The sequence below is a fragment of the Ostrinia nubilalis genome, chromosome 16 (assembly GCF_963855985.1).
Source record: "Ostrinia nubilalis chromosome 16, ilOstNubi1.1, whole genome shotgun sequence".
Taxonomy (NCBI): Eukaryota; Metazoa; Arthropoda; class Insecta; order Lepidoptera; family Crambidae; genus Ostrinia; species Ostrinia nubilalis.
Genome location: NC_087103.1, coordinates 12,837,410 through 12,861,791, shown reverse-complemented (window position 1 = coordinate 12,861,791; position 24,382 = coordinate 12,837,410).

The window sequence follows — 24,382 nt, the reverse complement described above, 5'->3', positions numbered from 1 at the left end:
TTATCTTATGATGAATGTATTAGCGGAATGAAAATGGCACCTGCGGCAAAGAATATAATATAAGGGACCCGGTTGTATTACAGCCGTTGTGAAAGTATGAAGGCCAAATAGAGCGGTGAGCAGAAAAGAAATGAAGAAAAAAATGACGACTACAAAAAAAAACCAAAATCCCAAGCTGTAAACTGCTTGACCACTAATAAAATTAACCAAAGATACAAAAAAATATATACTTTTAGCTGACGGTGAATGTGCATGATAAATTAAATAAACAACTTATGTTACTGCAGCCTAATTGTTCGAATCAAATATCCATCACGCCGGCTTTCAATACGGCAATCTGCGTCCATCCATCACTGGCTCATAGAGACAATCGACGTAGTGAATTGTTCTGCCGCATCAATGGATGTACGGTATCAAGCTGAAGCGATTGTGATTGGTGCACAATCACATAGAACAAGAGACCATGCATACGTACGTACAGTCAACGCACAACATAACTCTGATGAAAATTTTTGATTCTCAATATTATTTTTTTGAAAAATTATTGTTATACAGTTTAACTGCAAAATAAGGCAATGGGATGTTTTATGTGCTTTCGTTAGTAGGAAGTAAAACAATAAAATAAAACTACAGCAAACAGAAAACCGAACTTGATCATATTTTATGTACAAGTAAAAAAATAATGAATAAAAAAACATAAATAAATTGTAAACACATAAAATAAAGATTTTAAAATTAAGTCCAAACAAAAAGTCCGACGACTCCATCGAGGTTGCAGTGTTTCGCCATCGAAAGTGCAGTTGAATTATTTTCGTAAAATTTATAGTCTTGCCCCAATTTCGTAACTTGCCCCATACATCAGGCGGATGGGTCACGAACTAAAATGTTGTTGGATTGAGGCTTTGGATCTGAGTATAAAGAATATTTGTACAGATCCGGATATCCGGATCCGAATAGCATTTTGAAAATGGGCTCTCTTTTCTGACTCTTTTGAGTTAGCTACTGTTCTTATTTTTGTTAACAAATAATAATTTTAAATAAAGTCTATTAGAACTTTGGAGCAATATTCTGCAATGATTCTGGAAATATTTACTGAAAATATGGTAAAATATGTTTGCTCTTTTACATTGATTTACTTCTTTGTTTTGAATCAAGCACACTCAAAAGGTACAGACAAGTAGAAGCTGTGTGAGCTTGACCAGGTTATTCTATTACAGTGGCTTGAAATATGAATATATCGTCTGCAACACCAAATCATTTGTTTTTACCGTCGGATATTTTCGTATTTTATTTATCCGATAGTTCCATTACAGCGTAGCATCCCTAGCACAAACATCCCCCTCCAGTGGAGGCCGCAATGGCTACAATAAACCGTGGGGGTGGATAAATTTTGTGTTTCATGCCATTCGTATACAATTTTTAACCGGATGCGTAATAAGGCGTGCCATTTAACCGGTTTTGGTGACGGCTAAGTCCGGGATCCGGATGTTTTGGATTTGATATGTGATCTTTTATAAAAAGGTTCTTGTGATCAACGTAACGTAACGACTTTGTATGAAAAAAAAGGGTCTATTTAATTACAGTACAATTATTTTCAACTGTATTGATATTATTAATTTCAACTGTATTAATATTATTTGGCAATCCATTGTAAGTAGGTCATCTAAGGTTATGATTATGTAGAATATTTTATGATTGATTGAGGAGACGAAATAAGCCTATATTCTTTCATCTCCTCGATCAACCATTAAAAAAGAAATCAATAAAACTTAATACAAATCACTTTGATGAAAAACTCCCAGTTTGTCACACATAAAGAATAGCTTACAAACGCAAAGCTTTTAATATTCCAAGTCGTATATTTTGCTAACTATATTACCCGAAAACCTATTCCATTACAACCTCTCACAAAAGAGGCTTGGTTTAAAATTCCCATTTTATTTTGCAAAATAAAACCTAACGTAAGCGTAAACACAGCCCCGTTTCGCATGCCGACCTGTTTATAAAGCTAACCTTAACTCTAGAAATACAATGCTTACCCATAATAAACCTTACATCAAACGGAAAAGGGGTCAACGTTGCGTGCTACCAAGATATCAGATCGCCGTACACTAGTCCCAAGTATTTCGCACATACTAGAAAGAAAATTCTATGCTTTGTCGGAGTTTCGCTCGATAACGGTTTTCTTTGGTATTTCCAATAAATAACTCGGGTTTCGTACTCCTTTTCATGTTTTTATTGCATACATTTTCCTTGTGTGGAAATATTTTTTTGATATTTGTGCTTGAGCCTTTATAGATTTATAATCAAAAAGTATAGTGTTAAGATTTTTGTATTATTCAGAATTTTAATGCTTATTCCCGGTAGTTGGCATCAAGGAAAGCTCTGGTTGCGGATTTCAATCTCCCAGGGGTTTAAGTTCGAGGGATGATGAGGATTTATACCCGGAATCAGGGATGTATTCAAGTGTCTAAAACTCTATATTTCGACAAAACACGACAAACCAAAATAGAGGACATTATTGTGATATAAAAATATAATATTTCAATCACAGCAACACCGATAAGCTCGACGAAAAAAGATTAATAACCAAATTAGAAAACTCTTACACTCACTAGAATATTGTATCTCGGTTTCACATTAAACCAGACTTTAAATGCAATATGCACCTTATCCATCCGCTCTAAAGTTGAACTTACAGCAGCAGCCGTGTAGACGAAATAGAAAAAATACACATTCGCTCATTTATTTACGAGAAGCGCCTTTGGCTCGGCTGGTGGCACCATTAGCAGGATATATCTGTCCTTTTCTGGCCCGAGCACTTTATACATCTGCTGTCTCGCACAGATTTCTAGCAAGCTCGGATCAAGACATTTTAGTCCGTGTGTAATGTCTCAGTGTAAATTTTCCTTTAATATCTAGAACATAGGTCCCCAAACTCTTTATTATAGATCTGTAGCTAGATTTTTCGGTTTTGCATTGAACTTATATTAGATTTGTAGAGTTAGCTCATGTAGACAGCGTGTATTGTTGTATTTAATGTTTATAGAAATCGAAAATCAAGGTCATTATATTATCACTGACCCTCATTTCCATCCTAATAGACCTCCATTTTTGTCAGTCACCCTTTGTAAGTACCTATATCGGTCGCAGAGCTTCCATCCCATAGACCTCCACTTTTGTCAGTCACCCTTTGCAATTGCAAGTACCTATATCGGTCGCAAAACCATCGGCAGAATAAAGGACTGGAGTCCTACATTATATTTTTACATAACACTATACCTATTAAGTAAGGTACTTGATACAAATAAGGCCTACGTTCTAATAAGGCCTATGCATCAGAAAACACAGATAAATAAATCCAACCGGGATAATACTTCAAGGACACGTACTCATATGCCCTACAACCCGGTAGAGTGCAAGAGCGTCCCGATCCACGATCCCAGCACCAATTGGCACGCGTTCTTCTAAGGTGGTGGGTGATTTCGTGCTCTCTTATAAAAATCTGGCGATTTCATCTTAAATTTTTGGTAAAATGACGCTGTTTTAGATTAAGCTTTTCTTAGTAATCGTTTCTAAATATTTCTTACTAGCTAATAATTACCTTAATTTGTACTACTGGCTATAGATGCATTATTTGTAAATTTTTAAAGACAACAAGAGCGAGATATCTAATAAGGCCTAGGCCTTATTTCAGCTTGGTAGGCCATATTAGATACTTATGTCAACACCTGATTACGGATAAATTCATTAAACTAAATGAGTCAAAGAGTAACTAAATATTTATTTAATAAGAATGTTACTAAAAGCACAGAAAAGAAAAAGAAAACAGAGTAAAAAAAAAATACAAAACCTGTAAAAAAAAAAGAAACAAAATACAAAACCAATAAAAAATAAGAAAAAAAAGCCGTACATATAATTCTAAAGGAAAGGAGAATAAAAGCTGGTATTATCATGCCTGTCTCGAAGACAATGTAGCAGATATGCGACCATAAAGGACTGCTTTAGGTGGTATCACAAAGATTGTGTAGGAGTTCGTAAAGATGATTCAGAAGCCTTTTTATGCCCTGGTTCTAACAAAAATTGAGATCTCATTTTGTTTACAAAAATTCAAGACTAACTGATGTTCCTAAACTGATTTATTTAAAAGATTTTATGTGTAGGCCTTATTCGAACACGGTGTTTTAATAAGCCCTATACAAAAAAGTAATATTGTTTGTTTTTGATATTTTTTTTAATAATTTAAGTAAGGAATCATTACTTTGTTACTATGAATATTTAATTTTATCTTTAATTTATATATTATTCTTAATAAGTGGAATTTAAGTTAATGTAGAGATATACAGTATATTTCTGTTTACTTGGTATGTAAAATTTTGATAACGCAAACAAATCGACGTGTTTAATGTTATAAGACCGCATTTTGTTTATTACAACTTCAATTTTAAGGTCTACAGGCATTTGAATCATATAGGCCTTATTCCGTGTAGGTGATTTATTAAAGCCAAAATCTGTGGTTTCGTAATTTGCTTATTTTGAATAGATTTAGTTAAAAATTGTGTTATTTTTTGTAATATTGCTAAAATTAAAGGATGGAAGAAGTTAATTAACCTTGTTTTTGTTGACTGGCGTTAATATTTATTGAAATATAGGCATTTAAAGTTAGGTAGGCCTTATTTGTATCAAGTACCTTAGTACTACTTTATAGCTGCCAGTGGATAGGTTTAAAAAAGTGGGAGAACTTTTGCCTTCTTGAGGTAGGTATACGTACTTTGTCTGATGATGATGGTAGACCTCTTTCAGATTGCGATCATCCACTGGGTGTAAATACAAAAACTTTGGGATACACTGCTCTAGAACATCGGTTATTAAATATTTTGCTTCAGTAGCATTTGTTGCTTCCATTTTTCATGTTTCTGTCTAGACTGCAACTGATGGATTTCAGCCATTCATTTTATTGCGGTATTTTGTACACTGTTGAGTAGTTTTAGGAGTACAGTTTGTTGTGTGATACTTATTACGGGCTCATAACCTGTTCATGAGTGCATGTTATTTTTAAAATGTTTTGTGTGAATATGCATTGCTTACGCCCGTATTCACAAACATTACTATGAGGTCTCACAGTGCGCGTGGACGCATAGGGTGACACACGAACCAATCACAGAGCTCTATTCAACGCTGTGCGTTCGATTTGCTGTTTCACTTAAGCAAGCTTGAATATGGGCGTTCGAGACTTAATTAAAAGTAATAGGCAGTATACGTTTTTGAAGGCTATACTTAGTTGGTCTGTGTCACAGACATTATTAGACTGAAAATTAGTTGTATTTTAACGGAATCTGAAACCACAACTGGACGCGAACCAACAGGCCAGGAAGTAAAGGTTCTAAATGATATTTTCAGTTGCAATAAAAAGGTTTAACCAAAAGTATTTCATTAATATTTGCAGTCGGAAAAGCTTTCGCTACAAAGCGATACAGTAAATAAATGGCTTACTATGGGCCTCATAAGAAGGCTCAAGGTCACCCAAAGGGCGATGGAGCGGGCTATGCTCGGAGTTTCCCTGCGTGATCGAATCAGAAATGAGGAGATCCGTAGGAGAACCAAAGTAACCGACATAGCTCGCAGAATTGCTAAAATCAAGTGGCAGTGGGCGGGGCACATAGCTCGTAGAGACGATGGCCGTTGGGGCAGGAAAGTTCTCGAGTGGCGACCACGGGCTGGAAAACGTAGCGTGGGCAGGCCTCCTACTAGGTGGACCGACGATCTGGTAAGGGTCGCGGGAAGAGCCTGGATGCGGGCAGCGCAGGACCGTTCATTGTGGAAAACCTTGGGGGAGGCCTTTGTCCAGCAGTGGACGTCATTTGGCTGAAACGAGAAATAAAATATTACAGTCAAAAATTTCCAAAATTCCACATACTTTCAGTTTCCGAACTGTGAAACTCAAAATGGCCGACGCGCGGTTGATAAATTTTACAACCAACCGTTTAGTTGAAAACTAAAAACAATAAGTTGCCGTCATATCCGAGCATAAAGACTTTTACAGTGTTTCGTGACACGCTTGCTCCGCTTAAAATTGCCATTTTTAGCTCACAAGCGCTTTTTGTATCAATTTTCAGGGTTCCACAGCTGAAAAAGCCAAGCCAGATTATACATTTTTGTTGCAATATAGCACCTATTACAAGCACAAAAGGTGCTTCAGCTGATTAAAGAGTAAACTAAAGGGTATTTTCAGGTAAATGAACTTGTTTTTTGACTATGAACTTGATAGGTCACGTTGTGGTGAGCATAAATAACAACCTGTAAAACTTTTGAAGCGCAAATAAGTAAAGAATATTTTTTGGTTGTTTGTATAATGAATTTCTTTAATAATAAATAATACAAAATAGTGGATAGAAAACCTAGTACCCTTAACTAGTAAATTTAAAACCATCAGTCTATCAAAATTATATAAGATTATAAACTTTCGCGTTCCATTTTAACTAATATAGTACTAAAATAGAGAAACATGGGTCTCAATGCGACATTTTTATATGAGTTAGTATAATAATATTATGTTCTCAAAATTACATCAAAATTAATATACCTACCACCAATTGTCAACTACGTAGAAAATACTTCGTAGTTTCCTAATCAAGATGAAAGTATCCGATCATCTTTTTCTTACAATTCACACTGTGTAAATCTTAACTACATCGAATCAATATGAACGTTTCTCCCGTTCGTAGCGGAAAAATTGACTAGTCAGCGTGTATGAACAAAGGGCCGGTTGCCTAGGGTGAGCAAGATGTGTTTAGATCTATGACCGTACATGTAGCATGGAGAATGGTTTTCTAGACATGGTATAATTTTTCATTGTACGTATAATTGGGTACGTCATAAGATTTTAAGTTTTTTGTCCTGTGAATCAATGAAAAACATTCTTTTCATTAGTTTCGTTTCAGCCAAATGACGTCCACTGCTGGACAAAGGCCTCCCCCAAGGTTTTCCACAATTTATTTTACGATAATCTAATCTAGGGCATTTTTATTTCTGTACAAAAAAGCAGATTTCCGACGGGCCTAGAATAAAGTACTTAACGTTCATGAGTTTTAATTCAAAATCACTCCACAGAGTGAAGTAGTACCGAACAACAAATAAAAACAATGTTTCGAAATTATACTATAACGTTTTGGGCCCGTTGACATTTGCAAAACCAGTCAGTATATTTTTATTACAGCGAAGATGACATTAAAATTTAGCAAAAACTTCAAAAGTCCTGTGTTTTTACATAGTTTTAATGACACAACGGATTACTCTATCTATTCTCTAGAATACTCTAGTAAACCCTAGTTTTTTGCGGAACCCATCTCGCGCGAGCAACTCGCGTTTGCCCAGTTTTCAGCTTAGCCTTTTTGGTCGAATTTTTTAACAGTTTCGGAGCACGGAGGTTTGACATGTTTCGCATGTTGTTGCGATAGAGCGCAAATTGGCTGCGAGAACCATTCGCCAAACTGAAATTGACCGAGCCAAATTGTTTATTGGAATAGATATAGGAACTTTGTGCATCGGGAAAGATAAATAAAGTAAGACAACACAGTGGTTACTGGAGTTTTGGATTGGTAAAAGTTTTGAATTGTAAAAACTTAAGTTTTTTGTTTCTTTGAATTCGATAGGTTAGGCTCTTGTCTGCACCAAGTTTCGGTTATTATTTCGCTTCCATAATACTAAACTCATAATTAATTAGTTCACATTCTTTATTGCTATTCCACATCCACACGTTAAATTTTGTATGTTTTATTAGGATAGTATGAACCCTGTCGAGCATAGCAAAAATTAGAAGAGAGAAGGACGCAGATTTATAGTATGAAAAGTACTCTTGGAATAGTATACTAACTTTTTGCTATGAGCATTTAAGTTTAAAAAAATCTTTTTCTGGGCGTTTTTAACGTAGCTGGCAGCTTGTTGAAGTTAATAATTACATAATTACTCAACTAACCCTTTACCTACGGGACCTTGGAAACCCAAAGTCGCCTCTCAATACGGGGTATTTTAACCTATAAAATTGTTTGCTCCACTTAACATCAAGATATTTTAAAAAGTATAAGACTTACGGTATTGAAATTTGGAATATTATATTCTGCAACTAATGTAGTTTCATAATTACAAGCGCATTTTACACTTAATTTGCAATTTTATTGTTTTTTTTGTCGTAAACCGTGATTTAGTATTGGCTTTGCCAAAATAACAATAGATGCCACCCCAGTGGCGGATTTACCAATAGGCCAAGTAGGCCAGTGCCTAGGGCGGCAGATTTAGAGGGGCGGCAAATTTTGCAAATTTTTTTTTAAAGGAAAAAAAAAAACATAATTATACGTATACATACACGGGTCATTGTCAAATTTTGCGCAGGTAAATGTAACTTAAAATCATATTTTTTTCAAAATAAATACCTATATGCTTAAATATTACTTTTTTCTATGTCCGTGTCCGTTATAACAACTGAATTATTATCTATTACAGTTTGACAGTGGCAGCCACCCGTATTGAGAAGTGACTTTTGACTTGGCAACTATAGGTGCCTCCCGTAGGTAAAAGGCTAAACTTCACATAAACTTATTTAATGATTGTAGAGAGGTAATACCTATTCGTAATTAAATTACCTACCGAATGAACTCTGTCACACGTGGCACTGAGTAATAAAGGTTTGTGAAATTTTCGCGAGTTTTAGTACTTTCGCCGAAAAGGTTCATTTTACGACTCTACGGGTGAATGAAAAGAAGTTAATATAACCGAAAACCATTCAACTATTTTTATTGTGTAGGTAAATGATTTCTTGGTAAACAGTAATTTTAAAAATAATGACGAAAAACAATGAATATATATATATAAAATAAAATAAAATGAAAAAAACAACAGTAAATTTTACACAGAAGAAGGAAGAGAAAGAGAAAAAAAAAAAATAGAACAGGCGAGTGTTTGAATTGTAGAGTTTCTACATTTTGAAATCAATCATAATAACCTTATTTATTTTACGTTTTCTTTAGCTATACTTTAATATCAATATTCCTCAGCTAATTTGGACTACACATAGTAAACATATTGATACAAATGATGCCTTTAAATAGCAATAAAAGTAATGATTCATTTAGAGAAATGGCCCGCTAGACAATAGTCGGGCGTCTGCCTGCCAAGCCGATGGAGTAAGGGATTTGCACAAAAAGAATAAATCTATGAAAGTTTTATCGAGATAAAGGTCCTAACGTGGGGTCCAATTCAGGAAAAATAGAGGAAGATACTAGTAAGGAGATCAAGCGTAGCAAAAAATATACTAAGAATGTATCACTAAAAATAAAATACTAAATCGGAGCTTCACAATGAAGGCGCATCTTATCGCTTAATAATTAAATAACTTAATGAAAAACAGTCATTTATGTCTAGTTTTCTTCTTTAGTTCAATATCTAAAACATTAATTTGTTGAATACAGCGTACTTGCAAGTTTCATGAAATACTTTTCTCTATAATTTAGTAAACCCAAAATAAGTGTAATTTTGTGTAAATAGAATTAAGACTGCTTTGATTATGTTGAAACTCATTAAGTAAGAGGACTTTACTGATTTGAAGCCAACATTTTTAGATCGTTAAAAATTTGCCGCAACATCTCAGTGGACCCTATTAATGCCTAAAAAGTACTTTTTTGTCCCAAATCTCTCCGCCATCCGTTTATACCTTAAGACTCCAATAAAAAGGCATTCGCGGTTTCCCCATTACACCATAACCGCGGCTAGACCCTAGTCTTTAAAGGGATTTCAGGGGATGAAATAAATCTCCTACCCACTATCCAAGAGGTAGGTAATTACGTCTAAATACCTCTTTAACTTCTTCACTTATCTCTTTGGTAACTTTTTACGATCAGTAATTTGGTTCTGGTTTGTTTGAATCAAATACTGGCAAAGTTTTTTGTCATTAGTTACGGGGCTCAACGGAAGTGGATTCAGATTGTTACAAGCCAAGTTTTAGATTACTTCGGTGTACGGTTTTGGGTAATTTATATGGGTAGGAGTTTCTGGAACGCATGTATTCTTTGGTACGCCGATGTTAATGGACAGATTGGTTTGTTAAATTGCGATTTCTTTTTGTATTTAATATGAAATGTTTTGTCTTAGTACTAAAGTAAGTTCTTGTGTAGGTATGCTTGTTTTAAGATAGGTTGCACCATCTTACTTTAAGTTTGATAAACGTCAAAAATCTGTTAAACTCCATACAAAATACATAGGTTATCGTTATAGTTACGGTCAAAGATAGGTAGTGCAACTCAGCTTTAATCTGACATGCTGTCAACTGTAAACAACTGGTTCTTAACTGACTTCCCTTTCCACATTATCAGCCATCCATCGACAAAAAAAAAGTATTTTGTAGGATATTTCGCCATTTAACTAATTCTTAAAACTTTCATAGCCCTTCTAAATCTCATAATCATTACACATTAAATTATTTCAACACACTTAATGCATAATTCAATGTAAAAACGGAAGCGTTAAAACAAATCCTTCAAAACAAAAAAATCGCTACCTTAATTTAAAACTCCCAAACAAAAGTGGCACTAAATCTTGTTTAGCCATAAAATGCCCCTCATATTTAGTGGCTTAAAGCCTATTCAAACCTGAGCGATATTCGCTGCCGCTGTGGGTAGAGGTACATACCGCGCGGGTTTCGCGCAGATATTTAGTATCAAGTATCGCGGCTAGAGCGACCTGAGCGATATTCGCTGCCGCTGTGGGTAGAGGTACATACCACGCGGTAGCGAATACCGCTTAGGTCTGAACAGTATTAGTACCGCATACCCACTGGGTTTTCTCTGCCGCAAACGGTAGCGAATACCGCTTAGGTCTGAATAGGCCTTTAGATGGACTTGCCCCATAACATCTGAACGGGGACAGCCCATCTAAAATTCATTACTAGCATGGGCCCATTTATAATTACTGGAGTCGGCGCCATGCTTTGGATTGAGCAAAGAAACCGGCCTACGCCGCGGTGACCCCGAATAGGGTTGCCATCGGTCTCAATTTTTTTGGACATGCAAATATTTATTACTTACAGCTGAAAACCAAAGGATGTCTGCCGTTTTAAATCTAATACTCTATTAAGCAAAGAAATTATCATATTATGAAACACTATGATCGGCTGACAAAAATTTTGTAGCCTGCGGGACCGCGTCTTTCCGTTCTATACATGGCCAGAACGCACCCATAGGAAACTGCTCGTGTATATTTTGGAGTGTCTCTTTGTAAGTCGGTCACTACAAACTATACACGAATTTTGCGTACTGATCGTGTATAGTTTGTGTCGTGGATGGATTCCGTCTTCGCTCCAAACTATACTAAACCACTTACAGTTGACTAGAGTGTGTTTAGTTTATTTGATTTAATAAAATATGGAATTATATTTAAAATTATTACATTTATTAGATATTATGCTCGTGCTTTGTCCTCGAGATTAGAAATAAGAACTACCTATGTAGATCACGTACGGTGATGCCATTTTTAAATTCATTAATTTTTACATAAAATATTATTATTTTACTGAATCTACATATTATTATAATAAATCTAGATTTATAACACTAATGTAAGTGGTTTCTGAAATTAAATTCATTAGGTAGATTTCAAATTAAATAACAATTATTTATTAGTGAGAGTGAATGAAGAAAGTTAAACGTGCATTATTAACTATAATTGTCGACCGTTCGGTGTAGTGGTTCGAAACGGATAACTGTTCCGGAGGTAGCGGGTTCGATTCCCGCACAGTACAAACATTAATTTGTGTGCATGAACATATTTTGATATTTGTTTGTATTGGACTGGGTGTCTTCTATGTATAATAAGTATGTATTTACAAAAAAAGTATTTAAGTATGTTTATATCCGTTATCTAGTATCCATAGTACAAGCTTTGCTTAGTTTGGGACTAGAAGCGCAGTGTAAAATGTTCAGGGATATTCATTTTTATTTATAAGCTTTTATCTCAAGAACAAAAATCATTTTCACATACATAATTCTTAATTTCAGAGTTATTCAGCCCCAAAACAAATATCTTTTCTATGGCAGAATATGAAACACCAAAAAGCTCTTTATCAAAACAATGGCACGTGTCGAAATTGATTCAATGTTTAAAGTAGACACGCAGTTATGAATTAATATGTAATAGAAAGAGAGGTAAATAAGTCAAAATGACGAGCATGCAACTAAGTACTCGCGTATACATTGTAATCGCGAACTTATTACAATACATACATGATTAGTCCGTATGCGTACTGACGATGTATATTTTGGAGTAAGATAATTGACCTAAGTCACTACAAAGTATACGCGAGCAGTACGCAGCGTATGCGTACTGGTCGTGTATAGTTTGGAGGAGCTTAGTAAAAAAAGTCACATCCAAACTATACTCGATTAGTTTCACACCCTTGCGTTCTGGCTATGTATAGAATGGAAAGACGCTGCGGGACCTCCAAAAAGTAATAAATCAAGTAAATTATTTACTAACAAAAGAGTGTCGATTCCTTGACATCAGATTAGTTTTACGTCCGGATTCATTCATAATGAATTCCTGGTTCTCATCAACCCTGGATCTAGTGGCATAATTATCAGTCAATCATTAGTAGATTTACATTGAATGTGTCTTTAACGGCCAAACTGAAATGAGTTAAAAATAACGAATAGTAGAGTTGAAAAATTCGTTTACCTGAAGTACACACGGCCACACTGTTAACTATCCATTTCCGTTTTTGCTCTCGCTCTCATCAAATGGCGTCTCTTTGCGATAGAACGAGACGACATGACAGGCAATGGATAGTTAACACTGTTGCCGATGGTACCTGGATGCGATACCTTTTGTCCAGCAATGGACGTCATTTGTCTGAAACGAACTAACAAACACCAGTGGAATTTTTTTCCACAAAGTTAAGGAAGTGTGTTGTGATTTACTAAAACACAAATATTAATAGGAACTTCCTATACTCGTAAGTTGGTAACCCTACTCTCAGTCCCTGGAGTGGACACGCAGTGCGCCAGGTTAATAAATAAATAGCTAGCTTATTCACGGACTAGCTGATGCAGTTTGTCGGGTTTAGGCTTGCTTAGGCTTTATAGCTACCTGGGTTTTAATTAATCGTTAGCCTGGCTTGATTGCTTCTTTTTAACCGACTTCAAAAAGGAGGTTGTTGGTTTAAAGCGTTAGGAACTTTAGCCAATGAGGGCTATCGTTTTAGCGCTCACCAGTTAGCGCCACTGTAGAGTAAGGTCCTGTCACTTGCTAGTAGCGAAGACAGTGGCACCAACTGGTGAGCGCGAAAGTGGTAGGAGGACTATCGTATTTGCACTCATCAAGATGGCGCCACTGTAGAGTAAGGTCCTGTCAATCGCCAGGGGTGTCAACTGTTAAGTATAAAAACGATAGCCCTCATTGCAGCCCTGTGCTACTGCTTTTATGTATGTATAATGTTAAATATTTAATTTAGGTTTTTATTTTTACATTTAGAAGACTCTTAATTAAAAAAAGGTATTGACATTAGTCGTCTGTGTGCCAAGGGCTTAGTTATTTTCAGCTTAAGTAATGATAACAATTTTTAATTTAGCAACGTAAAATACTTTGATAAATATTACTCATTTTCGTGACCTTTTATGAAACAAAATAACTTTTTACTTGTCTATATTCTTTTAGAACGTGATTGTGGAATTTTAACGGTAAACAATGATAGAGCATTCATCACACTAATATTATAAAGGCGAAAGTTTGTTAGTGTGTATGTTTGTTACTTCTTCACGTCTAAACGGCTGGAGCGATTTTAATAAAATTTGGTATGGAGTTAGCTGACACCCTGGATTAATACATAGGCTACGTTTTACCGCGGGTAACACCGCGGGGCACAGTTAGGTAGTGATGGCATAAATTCTAGCAAATCCACTACCTACATTACACTACATAGTTGGAATGACTAATCAGAAATTGTGTCTAATTCCAATTTGATGAAATACATTAATTTCTCATCATCCGCAAATGAGGAAATGTCCAGAAGCATGCAAACGATTAACGTATTAGCTGAAACTGATTATGTGGACATGGCTATGCTACTTATGTATACCTACTTATTACATAGTTAAAATACAACAGAAATACCAAAGCAAAGCAAAAACATACAAAAAAATTCTCACGTAATTATCAAAATGTGCGAGAAGGTCTCACGATCATAATATCTAGATGTACAGAGTTATTATTTTATTAAAAATGTGACCTAATCTTAATGGTCTTTCGTTGGTAAAAATAATTCAGATAAGTTTCCTTTTGTTGTAAAAAAACATCTAAGATTGATTTCAAACTGAACAAACTAACTTTAACAGTAACATTAACCGTTTTTTTTTGTATTTGTTTTAATTTCTAACGGAGTTTGTCTCGGGATAACTTTTTTCACCAATTTTTTTAAGTTTTTCAGCAATTCCTAACGAACGTTTTCACATAGCCAATGAGGGCTATCGTTTTAGCGCTCACCAGTTTGCGCCACTGTAGAGTAAGGTCCTGTCACTTGCTAGTAGCGAAGACAGTGGCGCAAACTGGTGAGTGCTAAAGTGGTAGGAGGACTATCGCATTTGCACTCATCAAGATGGCGCCACTTTAGAGTAAGGTCCTGTCAATCGCCAGGGTTACCAACTGTTAAGTATAAAAACGATAGCTCTCATTACGGACTGTTTGTACTATTCTATTTTGGGTATGGTTGCAGTAGGATCAAATGATTCCTGCCTAATGGTTACTAATTATAATCGCAATCGACCGCACTGCGTAATTGCATGCCTCTGCTAAAATGGTTTTGACAAAATATGCATTGCATTGCTGTAATAATAATGTAAACAGAACTAATTTGCTGAGTAAATGTTTGTACGTAATATAGAGAATATGAAAAGAGACAAAATATTATTTTGGATAATATTCCGAGTGGTTTCAAAATACGCGAAATGGGGTCTAGTAACTCGACACAGAAAGATGTCTATTTCTAGAAGTTGTATAAAAATTAAGAAGATGTAAGCTAATAATGGCAACATTATACTTATCACACTTAACGGATGAAAGGTAAAAAGGAATAAAATGTTACTTCAATGGTATCACGGAAAACGTTGTGTAAACCCCTTTCTTGATGGTCTGATGATGTATCAAAAAGTTTGCTCGTAGTTTTGCGGTGCTCTTTGAGGGCTTATGCTAAGCAGTGAGATGCTATGGGCTAAAATTATGATGACAAAACCGACATTATCCTGCAAAATAGCCCAGCTATAAAGCCGATAGCTGCCGTTATAAGCTCTATACCAAAAGTGGGGCTCCAGCCCCCAATACCTGATATACCGCTGGCGCCACACCAGCTATTTTGATTCGTTGCCAAAATTCTGGCACGCATGTGTCTTCCCAAATAGGTATTTGTTGCAAAGTTTCCTAACTGTTTGTATGCCGGCCAAGGAAATACAAGGACTTTGATGTAAGTTGGCGATACGACTCGATTATTTAGGTGGGTTACGGGTGAACGAGTGGAGTTGGTGTTCTGTATATTTTATTCCAATAAATCAAAGAATCGTCGAGGTTTTGGTTATCCTCATATTTCCTCGAAAGTTAGAAGCTTTTTTGGTTGCTTTGGAGGGCTATCTAAGAGCTAAGAGCATCAGCTATATGCCGCAGATCAGAGCTACGACTCGACTTAGTTATAAATCACCGACATTATCCATTTTATTCAGAACCAAGTACTTACTCAAGTCACTGATTTTCGGTAAAAAACATTAAAAAAGATTTTTTTTAAAGAGTTTGACATGAGGTGACTTGTTATGTGTGCAGATGGCCCAACATCAATAAATTAAATACCTACTATCATTGAGTTACCTACTGCAAAATACATATATGCCTACTAATTATCTTTTCAATCATTTTCCCTCATTATTTCAGGATGCCAGAACAGAAATAACCATACCTACTCCATGTCAGTAATCAAAATTTAACTCAATTACAGCATAAATGGACGTACCTCCTACATTTTGCCCGGCTTAAGAGTTACCACTCTATTTATTTTAAATACAAAATATGCTCGCACGCACAGCATTTGGGCCGTATTGTAACATTCTGCAGATCCAAAAAACACACTCAATTCAACGGAAACCATTCCGCTTTAATGTGCGCCTCACACTCGCAGCTCCACACATTTTCTATTTGCCATTTTTCTTTCCTTTTGCTTTTGGAGGCGTTTTATTTTTACGAGTCTGTCTTTCCAAATATTTCCCGTCGCCTCCCCGCCGTAATTCCCAGAAATTCCCGAATACTTGGCAGTGTTTCCCACATTGCAGCGAATGCTATGTACACTTCTAAGACTATTTCTATTCTCGGGATAGAGATGCTTCCTAAAAGTCCTGTTTTGGAAACGAATCGAATAGGTGCAGTTAGTATCTGGAGCACATGAACATTTACTTTTTAATGATAGCTTGGAGCTATTAGTTAGCGACTCAGAAAAGAAAATAATTTATTGATTAGAACTAAAAGTACAGCAAGTAGGTACATTATATCCAGTACAGGTAATTAATTTACAGGAAAATTAAAATTTGTGCGTCTGAAATTGATTTGAGAAAGCAATAAGTTATTTGAGGCTGTTTGATTACTTAATCATACCTACACATATTAATACACTCAACATCAAATAAACCGCACCTTCCGCGACGCGAACTTTAAAGATTTTCTTCTGACACAATCATGGTACCCCAACAATATTGGTGTTATTTGAAAGCCCAATAAATATCCTTAAAGAAAAATACATTTCATTTCTAAATAAATGATTAACATATACCATAAATGTGACTTGAAAATAGACCTCACTTTGGGCTCACCTCTGGGATCAATTAGACTAATTTTTATGGTTATAAAACCAAATAAAGATCTCACGTGTCCTCTTTAACAGATGGATAGCGATTAATCCCAACTTAACAGTTTTATTGTCATAAAAAATGGCTGTAGCGTAACTACATATTTTTTGAAGAAGTTACTCTGGATCCTTGTAAAGACACATTTTTGGGGTAAAAACCTTTCCTTTAATGAAATGAAGTTTAGAACTAGGCTTTCAAATGGTACCAATGTTGGTGGGAAGTGGGGATGCATACGTTTGATAAGTGCTTGTCGCGGGAGGTGCGATTTATTTGATGCCGAGTGTATTTACTCTACAAATGAAATTGTCAGTCTTCTCTAAAAACAAGAAACAGTGCAGTACCTACCTACATGACCTAGTTAGTATTGCAAAAAGCAGTGTAAGAGGTAAAATGAAACTTATATTATTGTTCTTATAAGTTTATTATTTGTCGGCATACGGAAGTTCCACAAGTCAAATTAAATGTTCACGGTACTGGTCTCCAAAATACTCGATAGCGTGCACCTGTTATGTGGGAACTCAACATTCCTGATAACGGCTTTCAACTGCTCGCGGAGTTCGTTTGTAAACAGGATAGTTTCGTACGAAATCGATCGCTTCACCCGCAACAGATTGGGCAAAATGTTCTCCGATAAGCCAAAAACTTTCTTGTCGAGTTTTGAGTCTGAATGGACCATTAATGTGTCACTTTGTCGGTCCGTAATTTCGGCCAAACTTGCAGCGTACGACAGCAGAGCCCTCATGCCGTACATTACCACGACTAGGAAAAGGGAAAAGCCAGCGATGATGTAGTTCTTCTCGATTCTGTTCAGTAGGATCAGCTTCTCGTACTCGTTTAGAACCTTGGAGAATATCAGCCTGTGGATGTTTTGCAAGGGGATGTACATGCCGAGATAGACCACGGAAATGAAGTATGAGGTCACAGTGCAGAAGTAACAGACTCGGTGATTCTTGGTTGCATTTGTTAGGTATTGGGTGATCTTCCTTACGTCATATACGGGGTTCAGCATAATTAGGATCATAGCCATCTGGATGAGCAGCATGAAAGTGAGGAATATACAACTCGCGTCCATTTTCTTGGTCTTGATAACTCGGGCGTGAATGTAATCGGCACCTTTTATGGCATTTTTCCCCGAGCAAGGTCCGTTTTCGGGAAAGAAAATTAAATCTTTTCTACATTTCGATTGATCAACTGACAATTTTGTGACAACGCGATGACAGGCGTTCGTTTTGTGAATAAGTATTTTTTCTTTTTCACTGGATTGTACGCTGTCAGTAGACACACGATTGGATTTTTTTGGTATCAAAAAAACCTCGCTGTAAAACGTGTAGATTTTTCAGTTGGGATGCCCGTGTTGATATATTGGGGATTGGTTCGTATTTTTCCAATAGAATATCTGTAGCAGAAATAGAAATGGACATGGAAAATTGAAAATATCCCGCAGTAAATAAATACTCTGTGTTTGGAAGTGAACATCTAACACGCGCTATGAAATCAATTTTAGAAAATCCTACTAACAATAGAGTCCGTTTTAATTTTACAATATTTACGAATCGTTACGTTCAACTATGTAAATAGGTATGATTTACTCTAAAAATTCATTAGAATTTTCAGTATAGGATTTTATAATTTGATTAAAAAGAAAATAATGTGGTGCCATTCAATTTATTTTAATAAAATTTACGTACTTTCTTTTAATGGACGCTTATCCTTTTTATTGACAACATCATACAAATTCGTTAGTAATAAAACAGTTTGATACACTTGGTTCGTATTGTCCCTAGTTAGGATAGCATGTCTGCACATCAATTCAAATTCCAACAGCCTTGCAATTATTATAACATTTTGCAGTATTCTATCAATTAACATAAAAAGAAATAGGACTACGAAAAAACAGATATAACACATAGACATTTTAGACAGGTAAAACTCCAAAACCATATTCACATCTCTCACTTCAGACAATAAATTTCCATGGTAATTTTTCTCCCACGACATATCCATGAAAGTATTCAGAAACAGACATAGCAAGGCTATTCCCAAAACTTTTGGAGGGAAGGAATTCTCTTGCAAGCGGTACCATAAATCTCGTATGTAGTACGGTTCTATGACAGGCTTTAGTAACGCGATTACAACCACCAATTCAGAAAAGAGAATCCCGCCCACAGCCAGGCTAAATATATTGATCATTATTAATATTCAGTTAGTGGTTTTTGATTTTTCCTTATTTTCCCCTTGTTCGCTGTTATTAGTTGGATTTTGAGCCACTTCGTTTGAATTCGAGGTACCTGCACCAGTTTGAGTTTTGGTCGTATCTTTTGATTTGTTATCTTTTTTACCGTCAACACTTGGCTTTCCTTCCGAAATAGTAGGACTCTTTTCACCGTCTACTTTAGCATCAGTTTTTTTGGGTGTGGCTTTGAAAAATGTCTTGATCTGATTGTGTTCTGTCTTATTGAATTCAACAAAACTGGGCCAACGAACGGAATTGATGTCTTCTTCCTCGATAAATTCGTCAAAAATATATGAAGGCTCAGGCTCTTTCTCAGCTTCAGTTTCAGTATTGTAAGCGATGTCGATGATGTCGTAGTTTCCCATCAAATCCGAGAACTCGTGTAGTTTAGCTGAAAAATTTACGAATTCGCAAAGTCTTATTTGCACCAACAAGAAAAATAAAGATAGACCTCCTAATAAATAATTCCTGGACGCATTTGTTACATCTATAACATGTCTCAATCTTTCTCTTGAGGATTCTTCGTGATCTTTGGGATTGTTAAAAACTTTTGTAGGCTCTATTATACCAAACCAGAAAATGCATAGACCGTACAAGAAAATCACAGCGAGCGTAACAGGGTTTGTTTTTGCTTCGTTAGTTAACTGTTTTATGGTTTTCGAAAGCGTTAATATATCGACTACTGGTAATACTAATATCATGATAGATACCATTTGCACCACATTCACAACAATCAACAGGCTTGTTTGAAAATCTAGGCCCATTTTACAGAAGATTTGAGAAAGTTGAAGTTACACGCAAAACATTACGATTTTGACATACATCAAACGTCACGTTTATTTTCCTAAAAAGTATTTATTCCGGTGTGTTCCTTTACACGTCTTTTTGTCAGCATTTATCAATAACAGGCGAACATCGTTTTAGAGGCGTCGCAAGAGCGCTCCTAAAGTGCGTCTGCTCCGTGATTGAATTCGTTATCAACGGTCACCCACAATGCCGTATCGACAACGAAAATTGTAACAAGAAGCTTATTTGTGTCGACGTCTCGCTGTGAAACAAAATAACGGGCCAATGCGTACGTCTTGAAACATATGTTGCTTCGAGCCCAGCTTCATACGCTTGTTGCCTCCCTCGCTACCTGTAAGCCATTAGTGTAAAAGCGACGCATAACCTCTGTCCCTCTCCCGCACACCACGTGGTCCCCCCAACCAGGTGGTGCCTACCTTTATCGCAACCATTACCTATGTCGATTCAATTATGCTGAATTGTTGACTTTGCGGACACCAATATTTTCTGAGCTTGCGGCTGCTTAACGGGGTTTCCCAGAAAAGGCCAACCTGCTCTAGATGTTAATCTTTTAATTAATGACGGCGTTCGGACGTGCAATAACTTAGATTGGTAAATATTAGTAAATCGCTAGGGGTAGATCCGGTAATCGGTCGAAATTGGGATTAACAAGCTATTTTAATAACCTAGGGTAATTACAGATACTTCTGGACGGACGAGCTTGACCCAGATGACGGTAATTCGGATTTTCTCGTACTTATTAGGTCGTATGCTATTTCGGATGATGGATCGATATCAATCAACATAATAAAGTAGCAAGATTGGGACTAATGGATGTATATCGAAGTGGAATATTAGTCTAGCTGGAGATGTTGCAATAAAGCCTTGTTTTCACTTAGTAACTATTGAGATGAAATACGCAAACTTTAATATTACATACCAAATACTATGAAAGCAATAATCATAATCTTATTGAGAATTTTGATTATAAAGTCTAGTTTAGTAGTTAGATATCATAATTATACACGCTAATCAAGAATTTGAATATACATTATTTTGAAGGGATTGGATGGAGCATCTAATAAATGTGATTAAATTAACGTAAAATACCTAGTCATAAAATTCATTTTATTTTTATAAGTATGCTTTTAAAAAGCACTTTAATTTTATGTCTTACAATACTACGCCACAAAATTATTTCTATAAAAAAATCAGACTTGGCTACCACGAAAGATGAAAATTCTTAAATTTTGATAGAAACTAAGTTTTAAATCTACGTATTTCTTTTGATACACAAAAATCAAACTATGCTACTTTGTGCTATAATATTCGCGCATTATGCTTAGTCTGCGCCCAGAAGAGTATGTGCGTGACGTCATTACCTCCGAAACGTGACTCCACATGGTGGATTTTTGCCCAATCTTTATAATAAATGCCGTTCTTGTATTATTATATTTTTTTGCTGACTACACCCCGATTTAGGCTGCAAAGTTACAGCGCTTTAAACTTTCAGTGAACGGCATAGAGTCCATTTCCGTAAAAGGTGTGAATTTCGCATGGAAATGCGATACGGAAAAGCGTTTTCTTAAACAAAATTGTATATGAAGTGTATATCGTGATTACTTTCTACATACCTTAGCTTCTTTTTAATATTTGTATTAAGGAGAGAGTTTGCGTTTTCGACCTAAAATTCGCTTGGTGGAAAAATATGAATCAAAAATATAGTGTGCATCTATAACTTTTTACCGTGGCTTCACCCGCGTGAATTTCAATTTGCGATAGAAGACTATTGCGCTTGTTTGCCCTTTTCGAAAAACTATTCTATGTTTTTTTTGGGTTTCAAACTATTTCTAGCCAAATTTCATCTAAATCGGTTCAGTAGTTTAAGCGTGAAAAAGTACTTAACAGACAGAACAGATTAGTACGGATTCAGTCTGATGTTCTTTTTAATATATTGAAACTTTAAGAAAATAGACAAATTTTACCAAACCTACCTGCTTACAATCTTCATGACCACATGAATGCAGGGTATGCATAGTACCAACCATGCATACCCTGTTCTATTGTAGTCGCACTATCAATAACGATATTCTGAACTCTACAAATTGACTACAAAATCGCACCATTTACAACTATAGGAAACCTTATATTGATATCTTATCGTCCGTACATACAAAGTATTATTTATATCAATCATCCCAAGCAAGCCCCGTCCGAAATCAATATCATTACTTATTCATAAAAAAAACAAGAGCGTGCAAAGATCAAAAACCTCACAGAACATCCATTCTTAAATCAGCTAACGTTATTTATTCACTTTGTTACCTATAAGCGTTATCCGACCGTCGTCAAACCGACCCGTGTCGAACGGTACTTTTATTTACAAGTATTAAGACACGTTAGAGGAATTTTTTATTAGATTTGGCACGTATTTTTAATGTGGGTGTGATTATTGATTTTTGCAGCGGATTTTGAGTAGGCATAAAATGTAGGTTTCAAACCTGAAATGCAGCCTAAAAATGTATTAAACCTTTATCGCCCGTATTCACAAACGAGCTTGCCGAACGCACTGCTTTGAATAGAACTCTGTGATTGGTTCGTGTGTCACCCTGTGCGTCCACGCGCACTGTGAGACCTCATAGAAATGTTTGTGAATACGGGTGTACCCTGTGCGTCCACGCGCACTGTGAGACCTCGTAGCAATGTTTGTGAATACGGGTTATGCTTAGTAATGCAAATACAATAAACATATGAGTTCACAGTGATATTGGGCATAGACTAGGTGAGATTATAATGTTGAAATATACCAAAATATTTTCTTTACTTCTCTCTTCTTTCTACTCTTTCTTTCTTGGAAAAGTATAGCCATCACAATAACAATCTTGTTTTCAAAACATGGATTTTAATCAAACTTAATATCAATACCTAAAGGTATGCTGTAAAATTTAACATTCGCTCGGCAAAGCAGATAATGTATCGACTTGATATTACAAGTTTCTTACGTACATTGGAAGCACGTCAGATTATACATTTCTATTCCAAAGTCGTCCTTAATCCAACTACATAAGATACCTCAGTAAAGCTTGATATGCCGTCGTCCGTACCAATATCATTTAATTTGAATTCAAATGAAGGCACCGGTTTGAAGTTTATCAGTTTTGTTTAGAGGCATTACAATGCAGAGGTGTATTGAAGTTGGGTTTACTATTATATCTCGATTGAAATTTGATATCACGGGTATTGAAAACTTAGTATGATCCGTGCTAGAAAACACATTTGCATTTTCCGCGTATATCACGTTTTCCTGCTGATTACAATGAACTCGTATAATATAGAATATAGTTTTTAGATTTATTAATTTCACTGTGTTGTACTTGTAAAGGAGGTCTCCCTAGAACCAATAGTAAAATGGTAATGAGCAAACCAATGAAACCTTTCTATTTATAATGATCATCTAAAACCTCTCAGAGTCTTCACTTCAGGGAAGGATTTCCACAGTGAACAGTCCAGCAGTGAACTTCATTTGGCTGAAACGAATGAACGAACGAAATCAGAGAGGCCAATAGGTGGCTCTTGAAGTTCATCTTATTGGCTTCTCGTTTCAGCCAAATGAAGTTCACTGCTGGACTGTTCACTGTGGAAATCCTTCTCCAAGGATTTCCACAACGATCGGTCCTTGCCGCCCGTATCCAAGCACCTCTTGCGACCTTCACCAGATCGTCAGTCCACCTAGTGGGGGGTCTGCCCACACTACGTCTTCCGGCCCCTCTCTGATTTACCATAGGCAAATAAAGGATTCGGCTTACACTTCTTAAGAGCTGGCCAGACTGAGTGCGGAGACTTCAGACTGTGTCCGATCCTGAACTTATTTCAAAACAAACTAAACTTTATACTTACTTCAGAAGACACACATTACAAAAACTACCTATAAGTTTTGACCCAAAGCCACCGAAACAAAACAAAAGCACGCATCATCGCGTATTCTCAATCCTCCTGATTGAACGAAAACAACTTTTAGATCCCTACTATATTTCATATTCATATACATATTCCTTTTATAATACTAGCATTAATCTTTAATATTACGTTCAAAAACGTAATCGCTGGAAATGTTCATCCTTTTTCCATGAGAGTTGGTATTGAGAGATGTTCACTTAACTTTCTCTTTATGTAATGGAAAAGGGACATGGTTTTTTTACTTTGAAACTAGATGTAGAATTTTGCCTTATGTTTTCTCAATGTTTTGATGCGATGGATGCTTGAATTACAGTCAATTCAGGGAAATAATTTGATGTTAATTTTCAGTAAGCATTCAATTATTTTCTTTCTTTCTTTCAATTTAAAGTATGAGGAGGCGATTGTAATGCAAGCTTACGAAATAATAAAGCCTACCCCATAGACTTTCACGAAACAAATAATTTATAAGTTGGCTCTAAATTTTGGA